At 43.6% G+C, this 11,265-nt stretch overlaps 1 non-coding gene across 1 annotated transcript; it reads right to left on the bottom strand.

The window, feature by feature from the left end:
* Positions 1-10,891: 10,891 nt before the first annotated feature.
* Positions 10,892-11,010, bottom strand: LOC145395974 (5S ribosomal RNA). The gene has a single exon (XR_013896701.1). It is a non-coding gene; the product is annotated as a 5S ribosomal RNA (ribosomal RNA).
* Positions 11,011-11,265: the final 255 nt, after the last annotated feature.

Genomic DNA, 11,265 nt, shown 5'->3' on the forward strand with positions numbered 1-11,265 from the left:
ATGCAGTGTCAGGCCAACATTTTCCAACTGTATAATTTTGGTTCACCCAAGTTTCGTCAAGATACACAATGTTCTGGGAAGACTCTTTGACCTGCCGTATTTCTCTAAAAAATCAGGTCCAAGCTGCTGCAACATCACTCCTATCCATAAGGAACTTTTAGCCATCAACTTTTACAATTTTGAAGCCCATCTGCTAGAGAATCCTGCAAAGACTCGCTGCTTCCATTGAAAGATGTGTTTTCCTTGAGTTCATTAATTTTGTGCCTTTCATTGCATCCCAGGACAGTTCTTCTGACCACATGCTTGTCGAAATCGTTGAGATTCGTTACAGTTGCACTGCGTTTCTTAGTTGGTGACAAGAATGCAGGCTGTTTTGGTGACATTTGTGTCACAAGCTTTATTAAAATTTAGAGCAGATTCTTTGGACTGTTTGTTCGCTAGTGTTGGTCGCTTTGGCTGTGCGAGCAACTGCTCTTGAAGGTGGAATTATAAAGTCTCCAATAGCCTTTTCTTCTAAAAAATACTTGTTCACATTGTAAATAAGTTCTTTCTCCCGACTGTGGAGCACACGAGAGCGAGTCGGAGTAGCTGCCATCGTGGATGGGGATCAGGGAGGAAGTGACCGGTCACCTGTAGTCTGAGGTGGTGACGTACATAGTGTCCTTGACCTCTGGCAACGTCGGAAAGCGACGTTATCATGTGGTTGTGGAATTTATACAAATCATTGCTATTATTCTAAAAAGCGACACATTCATAGCACTATATAGCCATATTTAATATATTTAATAAGTACAGATTAAATACACAATTTCAAATAGTTAATAGCTGACATATGACAGAGAGAGAGAGATAGGTACTGGGGTTGATCTGGCAGGGCTGTATAGAGAGAATCCCCCGCGGGCCCCACCCAAATGGACTTCATATTTGAGTTTGACTATAGCACCATATCCCAGTGTTAATCTCTTGTAGCAGCTCTGCATTCAAGATGGAGAGGTGACAATTTTAAGCCAGGTTAAAGTGGACATCATGTAGGGTTAACCCGCCGCGTGCCAGTGTCGTTTTAAAACGGTCTGACATAACTTTGCGGCTAGTGCCAGTGCCGTTTTAAAACGGTCTAAAACAAAAACATTCACTGTGGCCGCATTTTTCAAGATTCGCGGGTAAAAATTGTTAGGCATGTAAAGTAACTGGCTCAATCGGTAGAGAGTTGGTTTGCAGTCCAGGTTCAAATCCCCGCTGGGGCAGGGAACAGTTTAATGATTTGAATTTCATAAATATCAGACTTTACTGATCTACCAGATGACCTGCCGACATGTCGTAAAAAAAAAAAACGCTAATACCAATACACGAGTCCTGTATGAGACAGTCCTAGCATGTATTCAGTATGGATGGTGGGTGTTATGCACCGAAGAGGTGACATGTAGAGGTGTGTGGTACATAGGAGGATTACTGGGCCCTGAAAGCAGGCTGTGAAGCATATATATATATATATATATATATATATATATATATATAAAATAATAATACCATCCCCCAGGCTGTCAAGGCCATACACTCACTTGCTCCCCCCCTCACGCTCGCTCTGCCTCACTCTTCCTGTGTGCCTCACCCAGTGCTGTACATAGTGAAGGCATTTTGTAAATATTTTCATGTAAGTGTAAGTTGTAAATATTTTCATAAGTGTAAGGACTATATAGTGAAGTAGAGTTGTAAATACCTTCTTGTAAGTGTCAGGACTGTACGTCATGAAGTCAGGTTGTACCTGTTTTCAAGTAAGTGTAAGGTGTAGCTGCTTTCTCACGCTCACCACGTACGTGAGAGAAAGCCATTTTCTGTGTAAGGTATACTCAGGTATTTATGCTGGGAAGGTATAGCAATGTTCAGTACACTTTTCTGATCACTTATTACTTCAGCATCAATCACAATTTGCGTGTCTTTCTCACTGTGAATGCATTATCTTACTATCTATCTATCTATTGCCATACACCATAATCCCGTAAAGGGTGGCCATTTGACACCGAGTTAGTTGTTTTACAGGGAGGGGCACCAACCCTCCACCAACCCACTTGTCGACACGTAGGGAGCACGTATAGTTTGGTTATATGGTTACCACCCAGCGTTGTAAATGGTTTCTTGGCTTACAGGAAACCATTTGGCTTGTCACTCAGTGTAAAGCCACCTGTAAAGGAAAGAAAAAGAATAAGAAGTGACAGGAAAGATAGGAGAAATAGGAAGAGAGGAGGGCAGGCACAGAAAAACAGTGATAAAAGCTAAGGAAGTACGCAGCACCACCATCATCCACTCGATGTAGTGCTGCGTACTTTCTTAGCTTTTATCATTCTTTTTCTGTGCCTGCCCTCCTCTCTTCCTATTTCTCCTATCTTTCCTGTCACTTCTTATTCCTTTTCTTTCCTTTACAGGTGGCTTTACATTGAGTGACAAGTCAAATGGTTTCCTGTAAGCCAAGAAACCATTTACAATGCTGGGTGGTAACCATATAACCAAACTATAGGTACGTGCTCCCTACATGTCGACAAATGGGTTGGTGGAGGGTTGGTGCCCCTCCCTGTAAAACAACTAACTCAGTGTCAAATGGCCACCCTTTACGGGATTATGGTGTATGGCAATAGATAGATAGATAGTAAGATAATGCATTCACAGTGAGAAAGACACGCAAATTGTGATTGATGCTGAAGTAATAAGTGATCAGAAAAGTGTACTGAACATTGCTATACCTTCCCAGCATAAATACCTGAGTATACCTTACACAGAAAATGGCTTTCTCTCACGTACATGGTGAGCGTGAGAGCAGCTATACCTGTACACAAGTATGCAGGACTCAATAAAACTGATTTCCGAGCCTCTATGAGCATATTAATGGCGAAATTGGTTGTTTCCACATCAAAATCTATCATTTTAGCAAAAAAAAAAAAAAAAAAAAAAAGGCCGGCACTGGGGTTACCCATAGGGCTAAAAATAGCCGCCACGCGGCGGGTTAAGTTCCGACCTTGTGATGCAGAACAGTCCGTAGCTATGTCATTTCCAATTGTAGTTCACTACACTTGGAATTTGCAGAGTGTCCTTCATGCTCTGAGTTCTCAGAAGCAATATATATTTTGTGTTTATATTATTGTTGCAAAAAAGTAGCATTAAAAGTGTTTGTCATTATATGTTTGATTTTTACATTTTTCTTCGAAAATGCCTTGCATAAAGTGTAAGTTAGTTTAGTCTCGTAAGTCCAGATACGTGCAGTAAAGTGCACCTCGTGTCTGAAGTCGTCAATGGGTGAAGTTTACCAGCCTGCATATGGCAAGAGTCGATATTGTTTCATGTATGTTACTACTGAAGTGTTCTGTTCAACTCAGAAGAGGCCTCTTGTCATGGAAGAGTAACTTTCTATCCTATTCCATGCCTTTTATGTTGTTCATGTCCTGTCATCGATTTCAGTTATCTCGTTTTAACATTAATGCTCAAAGCTCTATAACTACTGGTGAAATAGTAGTCATAAGTACAATTAAACAATTTTATTTCAATCACATTCTAAGTGTATGTATAAGGAGTGTAATATGTGCTCACAAGTGACAAACGGGTACAGGTGTAATAAATATAAATAATTTATTACCTGTTTTGGAAGTCCTTGAGTGTAGAATCTGTAATAAAAAGGGACATTAGTAAATCTGAAAGAAAAATGTAATAGTAATAATAGAAAGGAAGAAGACTCATTCATACTGATGTGCAGGGGTGGGGTAACCAGACCAGCTCCAGGCTACACCTCCACCAGGGTGTCCGATGCACTCACTCACCCCAGGCATTATGGTGGACCTCAGTGAGTGGTGTGGCAGCTGGGTGTACCTGCTGCCACACCTCCACTCTCACCAGAGTCCACTACAGCACTGATAAGAGTGGTGGTGGTATGGGTGCAGTGTGTGTGTGGGGGGCGAGGCTTAAGTCTCCACACACTGCACCTACACCACCACCACCCCACCAGCCACAGTACTGGTGGTGGTGATGGGAGCAGTGAGTTTTGTGTGTGTTATGTGGCAGGCCTAAGTCTCCACATACACACACAACTCCCACTACCGCCATCACCACCCACAAACTGGGGTAAGCAAGTGGGTCAGATCACACCTGATGGAGGTGCTGGGTATGGGGGGGTTTACCCACTGGAGCTGGCCAGCTGGGGGAAGAGAAAGGTAAAAAGCTGGGAGGAGGAGAAGCGGTGAGTTGGTGCTGAGATGGGGATACAGACTGCCCTGCCGGCAGGCCAACCCTGTATAGTCTCGACCGGGGATTTGTAATCTGGTCCTACCTAAACCCCTGACCTCCTCCCCTGCCAGCCCTTTCCCTTCCCCACCACCCCTGCACATCATGGCTTATATTCCCAGTGGTTTGGGAAAGTCCCTAGCACCTCTTCCTTGCTAGATTATTTATACATTTAAGCACCTAAGTATTTTGTAGGTGTAATATGCAAAATTAATAAGAAAAAAAATTGGAAAATGTGAGTACGTTTAAGTACTTGGGTAGTGTGATGAGTAAGGATGGAGGTTTGGAGGGTGAAGTGCTTGAAAGGGTACAGCAGGGAAGAAAGGTTGCTGGTTCTTTGAAAGCAGTGATAAGAAACAGGGAAGTGAGCATGGAAGTGAAAAAGTTACTACATGACAGTATTGTGATACCAACTCTAACGTATGGAAGTGAAGCTTGGACGTTGTTGGAAGGACACAAGTCAAGAGTGAGAACCGTGGAAATGAGTTATTTAAGAGGAGCCTGTGGAGTCACATGGAGAGACAGGCTGACGAATGAGGATATAAAGAGGCGTTGTGGTGTTGATGTGGATGTGATAGGAAGCGTTATGAGGAACACACTGAGGTGGTTTGGCCATGTGGAGAGGATGGAGGGTCAAAGACTGACGAAGAGAGTGTATGTGAGTGAGGTGGAGGGGGAAAGAGGGACGGGGAGGCCGAGGACGAGATGGAGAGATGGGGTGGAGAGGTATATGAGAGAGGGGGGTGTGAGTTGGGAGCAGGGGAGTGAAATGGCAGGGGACAGGGCGACTTGGAGGCGATTTGTTTGTGGCCACCCCAAACGGGATTGAGGCGTCTGGCAATAGATAGATAGATAGAATAAGAAAAAGAGCTGTTAGTGAGCCTCCCACACCAATGAGAATACAAGCCACATGGACACACACAGAGAGAGGAAAAGAGAGAAGACAGAGGGAAAGATGGTGAGTTCTGGGCAGCCACTCCTGGGATACTGCATTGGCCCACAGGTGGAGAGAGGGTGGGAAGGTAAGGAGAAAGGATGGGGAAGGTGGGAAGGACTGTGGGAAAGGATGATGATTGCAGCTACCTAAAACGAGAAACTGTTAGTACAACTGCTGAAAAAGTGGAAGTGATCCTAAGCTTGCAATAATAAAGCCACTATAGTTACCCTTTCAACTTGAGCATTTTCTTTAAAAGCTGTCCTCTGATGATTTTTCTCAGACTGGGAGATACTACTCAAAATACATGAGTTACAAACGGCATTTATAACTCCCTTCACTATCAGAAGTCTCCTTAAACTGAATAACATTCTCTGGAGGTACCAAGAATAAAACCTAGTAAGTCTTTGGGTTAGAGATACCTAGAAAGAACATAGGGATGACTGGAGCTTACTCTACCATATAAAATACAACCAGGGGCATAAGTCAGTCTCCTACCTTTAAATATACGAGGCTATAGTAAGCCAGTCTTAATTCACCTACGCTCAGGAACTTGGAACTGGTAGTTCCTTATACCTATAACTAGCACCTTACCAACCTAACTCATCTCTTTAACTTGGCCTTAAACTGCCATCACTCCATCTTAAATGCTGAGTTGTAGCAACAGATTAGCACTTGAATATAATGCAAGTCATAATGCTATGAGAAGAATGTACAGTCATAGCATTACCTGATTCCCACACTAAAACAACAGAAATCTGGGCCAAGTTAATGAAAGAACACTCTACTGCCATCTTAGCCCATCCCACCCACTATATTCTATCCATTCCATCCATTTTCCTCCTTCCTCACCTCTGAACCCACCCACCTTCCTCCCTCCTCACCTCTCAATCCACCCATCTTCCTCCCTCATCTCTGAACCCATCCATCTTCCTCCTTCCCCACCCATCTTCCTACTTCCTTACCTCTGAACCCACCCATCTTCCCCCTTCCTCACCTCTGAACCCACCCATCTTCCCCCTTCCTCACCTCTGAACCCACCCATCTTCCCCCTTCCTCACCTCTGAACCCACCCATCTTCCTACTTCCTTACCTCTGAACCCACCCATCTTCCCCCTTCCTCACCTCTGAACCCACCCATCTTCCCCCTTCCTCACCTCTGAACCCACCCATCTTCCCCCTTCCTCACCTCTGAACCCACCCATCTTCCCCCTTCCTCACCTCTGAACCCACCCATCTTCCTCCTCCTTCACCTCTGAACCCACCCATCTTCCTCCTCCTTCACCACTGAACCCACCCATCTTCCTCCTTCCTCACCTCTGAACTCACACTGCCTTCCTTCCTCACCTCTGAACCCACACTGCCTTCCTTCCTCACCTGGAAATCAGATGGGATTTTCCCGTGTAGGTTCGTATCCTACTCACTGCGCAATGTTTGGGGGAGGCGTGGCTGAATCGGTAGAGAGGCGGCTTGCAGTCCTAATGGACCCAGGATCAAATCCCGGCTGGGGCAGGGAACAGTTTAAGGATTTGAATTTCCTAAAAGCAGACTTTCCTGATCCACCAGATGACCCGCCGACATGTCATAAAAGTACCTCCGCTAATACCAGTACACTAGTCCTGTATGAGACAGCCCTAGCATGTATTCAATATGGACGGTGGGTGTTAGCGCCGAAGTGGTGACATGTGGAGGTGTAGGAGGACTACTGGGCCTTGGGATGGGCCACTGCCCCCAAGAAATAGGCCCTGAGCCTTTGCCCAGAGTCGGACACGTAAAAAAAAAAAAAAAAAAAACCTGAACCGCACATCTTCTTCCTCACCGATGAACCCACCCATCTTCCTCCTTCCTCCCCTCTAAACGAACACTATCTTCCTTCTTTACCTCTTATTGTCCTACCCAGAAAACCCATCTCAGTAGCACACTTCCCCTGGCTTACTACACTTCCTCCACCCTAACCTTGAGCCTCTACACCCCTGATGAGGCAGTAAAAAGTGGATGATGGATGGATGGTAACAAGATCAAAATAAAACCGAGGTAATAATTAAACAGTCTACCCTCGGCCCTCTAGTCCTGTTGAGATGGATAGTAGAAAAAAACAATGCTCAGGCTGAAGGGGTAATGACTATCCCTCTCTATTGTCATAGTGTGAAAAAATAAATGATAAAAAAGGTTATTATACTGAACAGAAGCAACTAATACTTGCAAAACATGGGTTCTCAACCTGCTTAGGAAAACAGCCAAATTTCTTATTAAAATTGTCTCTCTGGGAACTTTATATTCAAACAGACGTGGCAGGCTACACTCTTCTTTTTATCAACTTTATTAGTATGTACTCACTCCATGTAGTGCTCCTCTCGGGTGTCTGCCCTTTCCACTCCTCCATCCTTCTTTCCTTCATTCTTTCCTCGTCCTTCTGCCTATGGGTGACTACACTCCCTCCTCTGTCTCTTTCCTTCATTCTTTCCTCTTCCTTCTGCCTGTGGGTGACTCTACACTAAGTGACAAGCCAGGAAACAATTTACTATGTTGGGTGGTAACCATATAACCAAATTTTGGTGCCTTGCGGTTTAGTGGGTAATTATGGCACTCCAATCAGGCTGAGCCAGTGCAGCTTTATATCCATGAGGTGGATGGGGTTTATTGCTCACATAAGGCCACTCAGGGATGAGTGAGGCTGGTGTCTCTCATCTTAAATGTCAGGACCAACTTGCCTAGTCCCAGGCTCCTACGCTCCTCATGGGGCAACACAGGATTGGATATTGGGTGGATGGATTAGTATCTATCAATGTACTGCAGAGTGCTGGAGGGGGATGCCTTCTCAGTGGCACTAATAAGACTAGGTAGTTGTGCTGAAGTTATACAAGTGTCCCTCAACTCCCTATCCCATGAAGGAAGGATGGTGAATAACAAGTGAAGAGCAACAGTCAGGTAAACTCGGGGCCACTACATGAACAACATTATTTAAGATTAAAATGTGAAAATCTGATGACAAGATGGAAAAATGTCACTCACTAAGCAAAGGCACGTCACACAGAAAAATGAGTGTAACATGATAGACTGAGCATCCATGTTCTATACTATCCCTATCTTCATAAAAACTTCTGAATACTGATAAATATGACTCTACAGTAATATATATAAAAAAATTAATAAGTATATAATGTGATATAAAACTTTAGGCAGCTTCCACAGTGTCTGCTTTTGGTTTATGACAAAGTTGGTTTATTTATACGGGACACAACTGGACCAGACTAAATATTCTGTCTGTTAGGTAATGATGAAGCAAATAAGTGTCTGTATGAATCTATGTAGTCTATGTAAGTTTGTTGTATTTATGTATGTATGTATGTATGTATGGATGGGGTTGTAAAGGAGGAGCAAGGTAGGGCAGTGGATGTGGGGCTGGCCCTAATGAATGAGGGTGAGATTTGGAAGCTTCCGGTGTTGCTGTTTGCTGATGATACAGTATTGTTGAGTGAAGATGAATGGGAGTTGCAAGGTTTGGTGAATGAATATGGGACAGTGTGTAGGAGGAGGAAGCTGAAAGTTAATGTAAACAAAAGTAAAGTTATGGTGTTTGAGAGGAATGAAGTCACAGAGTGTGCAGTGAGGTTGGATGGTGAGGATATGGAGAATGTGAGTGCATTCAAGTACTTGGGTAGTGTGATGAGTAAGGATGGAACTTTGGGGGATGAAGTACGTGAAAGGGTACAGCAGGGAAGGAAGGTTGTTGGTACACTGAAAGCAGTGATGAGAAATAGGGAGGTGAGTATGGAAGTTAAGAAGTCACTGCATGATGGTATTGTGATCCCTACCCTGACGTATGGAAGCGAGGCATGGACCTTGCAAGAGGGGAACAAGTCAAGAGTGAGAGCAGTGGAAATGAGTTACTTGAGAGGAGCATGTGGAGTGACGTGGAGGGACAGGTTGACGAATGAAGAAGTGAAGGAACGCTGTGGGGTAGATGTGGATGTGGTTGAGAAGATTAGGAGAAATACACTGTGGTGGTTTGGACATGTGGAGAGAATGGAGAATGAATGACTGACTAAGTGGGTGTATGTAGGTGAGGTGGAGGGAGGGAGAGGGAGGGGTAGACCGAGGATGAGGTGGAGGGATGGAGTTGAGAGGTATATGAGGGAGGGGGGGGTTGAGTTGGGGGGAGGGTAGTCAAATGGTGGGTGACAGAGTGACTTGGAGGTGTTTTGTCTGCGGCCACCCTTTGCGGGATTAGGGCGTCGGGCTATAGATAGATAGATAGATGTAAACCAACTGTGGAAGCAACCATTAACCCTTTGAATCCATATGATGTCTTAATAAATTCTTTCCACTGAGACAATTTTATTAGGGGTAAGAAAGATCTCTCATACTGAGGGAGTCTATCATGGGCACATCTATCAAGGGTGTATCAATCTGGGCTACATCTATCAAGGGGTCAAGGCTATATCAATGCTATATCTTGTTTTGTTTCGTTACTTTATAAAGGCTCCAACACACTTGCGTGCTTTGGTCTTGGCCACCTAATGACAGCTCTCCACACTGCTCGATCTCTGACAGCCTCCCTATTCAGTCCTTATCACTGAGGTCACACTCCATGACCTCGTCCCAGGTCTTTTTCAGTCTCCCTCTCATAACCCCACTCTCAACGTTCAAACTTCTCACTTTCTGCACCCAGTTGTCATCCTCCATCTTCTCCACATGCCCAAACCATCTTGATCTACCTCTCCTCATCTCAACACCAATACACTCCAGTCCTATCCTTCCTCTAAACTCTTCCATTGTAAACCCAGCCCCCCCCAGGTCTGGCATTCAAGGACGCACTGCACATCCACCTAATCACTGCCATTTACGTATATCTGAGCTTATAAATATCCATTTCCTTTAGTGCCCAGGTCTCACTACCATACAGCATTACACTTGTAACACGTGCCGCATATCTATCAAGGACCCAAGATTACATCTATCAAGGATATATATATCATGGCTCCTGACTATCTATTAATGCTATACATTTATCAAGCTTATATCTATTAAAATCTGCATCTAACCTCTCTATCTCAAAAATCCTACGCTGAATAAAAAGGACAAAATTGGACTCATTAGCTTAAAAATTAAAAATTAAACGAAAATAAAAACAAGCTTACCTTTTCTTCACGTGAAAGCAAAATATATGGTGAGCACATATTACACATCTGTCTTGAAAACCACACAAAGACAAATATAAAAACAATAAAGAAAGAAAGATAGAGAAAGAAAAACATCACATGCACAGACAGTCCTCATTATAAGTTATGTGTGTTTTTGGAAATACTGTATTAAAAATTTTCTAAGACCAGTATGATAATTTTGGGCAAACACAAAATCGGCTGGAGTACCAATGGGATTTTTTTTTTTCCCTAGGCAATTTTTTCCATACATTACAGTGAGGGGGAAAAAAAAAAAAAAAAAAAAGAGAGAGAGAGAGAGAGAAGAAAAGCAAAAGGCCATGATAATTTTTGGGAAATATGAAATCAGTTTGAAAGGCACCATTGGGCTTTATTTTCTGCTAGGGTATTTTTCCCGTATGTTATAGTGGACTTTTCATTTCATTCATTGCCAGACACCATGTATCCCAAACGGGGTGGCCAAGGGCTTAGAGTTAATTGTTTTACAGGGAGGGGCACTAATCCTCCACCAACCCCACTTGACACGTAGGGATGCCAACAGCATCTGGTGTTCCCAGGCAGTCACCCATCCAAGAACTAACCAGACCCAACGTTGCTTAACTTTGCTGATCGGACGGGAAGCGGTGTACTCAACGTGGTATGGCCGTTGGCTATAGTGGACTTAAAATGCAAAAAAGAAACGTTGAAAAAAGGCCAGGGATATTTTAAAAATTTATATCACAATTTATATGAGTGTAATTTTAAGGGGGAAAATATCTGACCAAATTAGAAGGATTTTTTTTTTTCTTTTTAACCCTTTAACCGCGGGCATTGTTTTGCCCCAACTGGCCTCTCCCGCGGGGGTTCCAGCCAAAATGTAAACAAACTTTAAACCTTTATAACTCTGCACAGAATAAATCTAGAGCG

The sequence above is a fragment of the Coenobita brevimanus genome, chromosome 33 (genome assembly GCF_032717465.1).
Source record: "Coenobita brevimanus isolate Jiangsu-jjx chromosome 33, ASM3271746v2, whole genome shotgun sequence".
Lineage (NCBI taxonomy): Eukaryota > Metazoa > Arthropoda > Malacostraca > Decapoda > Coenobitidae > Coenobita > Coenobita brevimanus.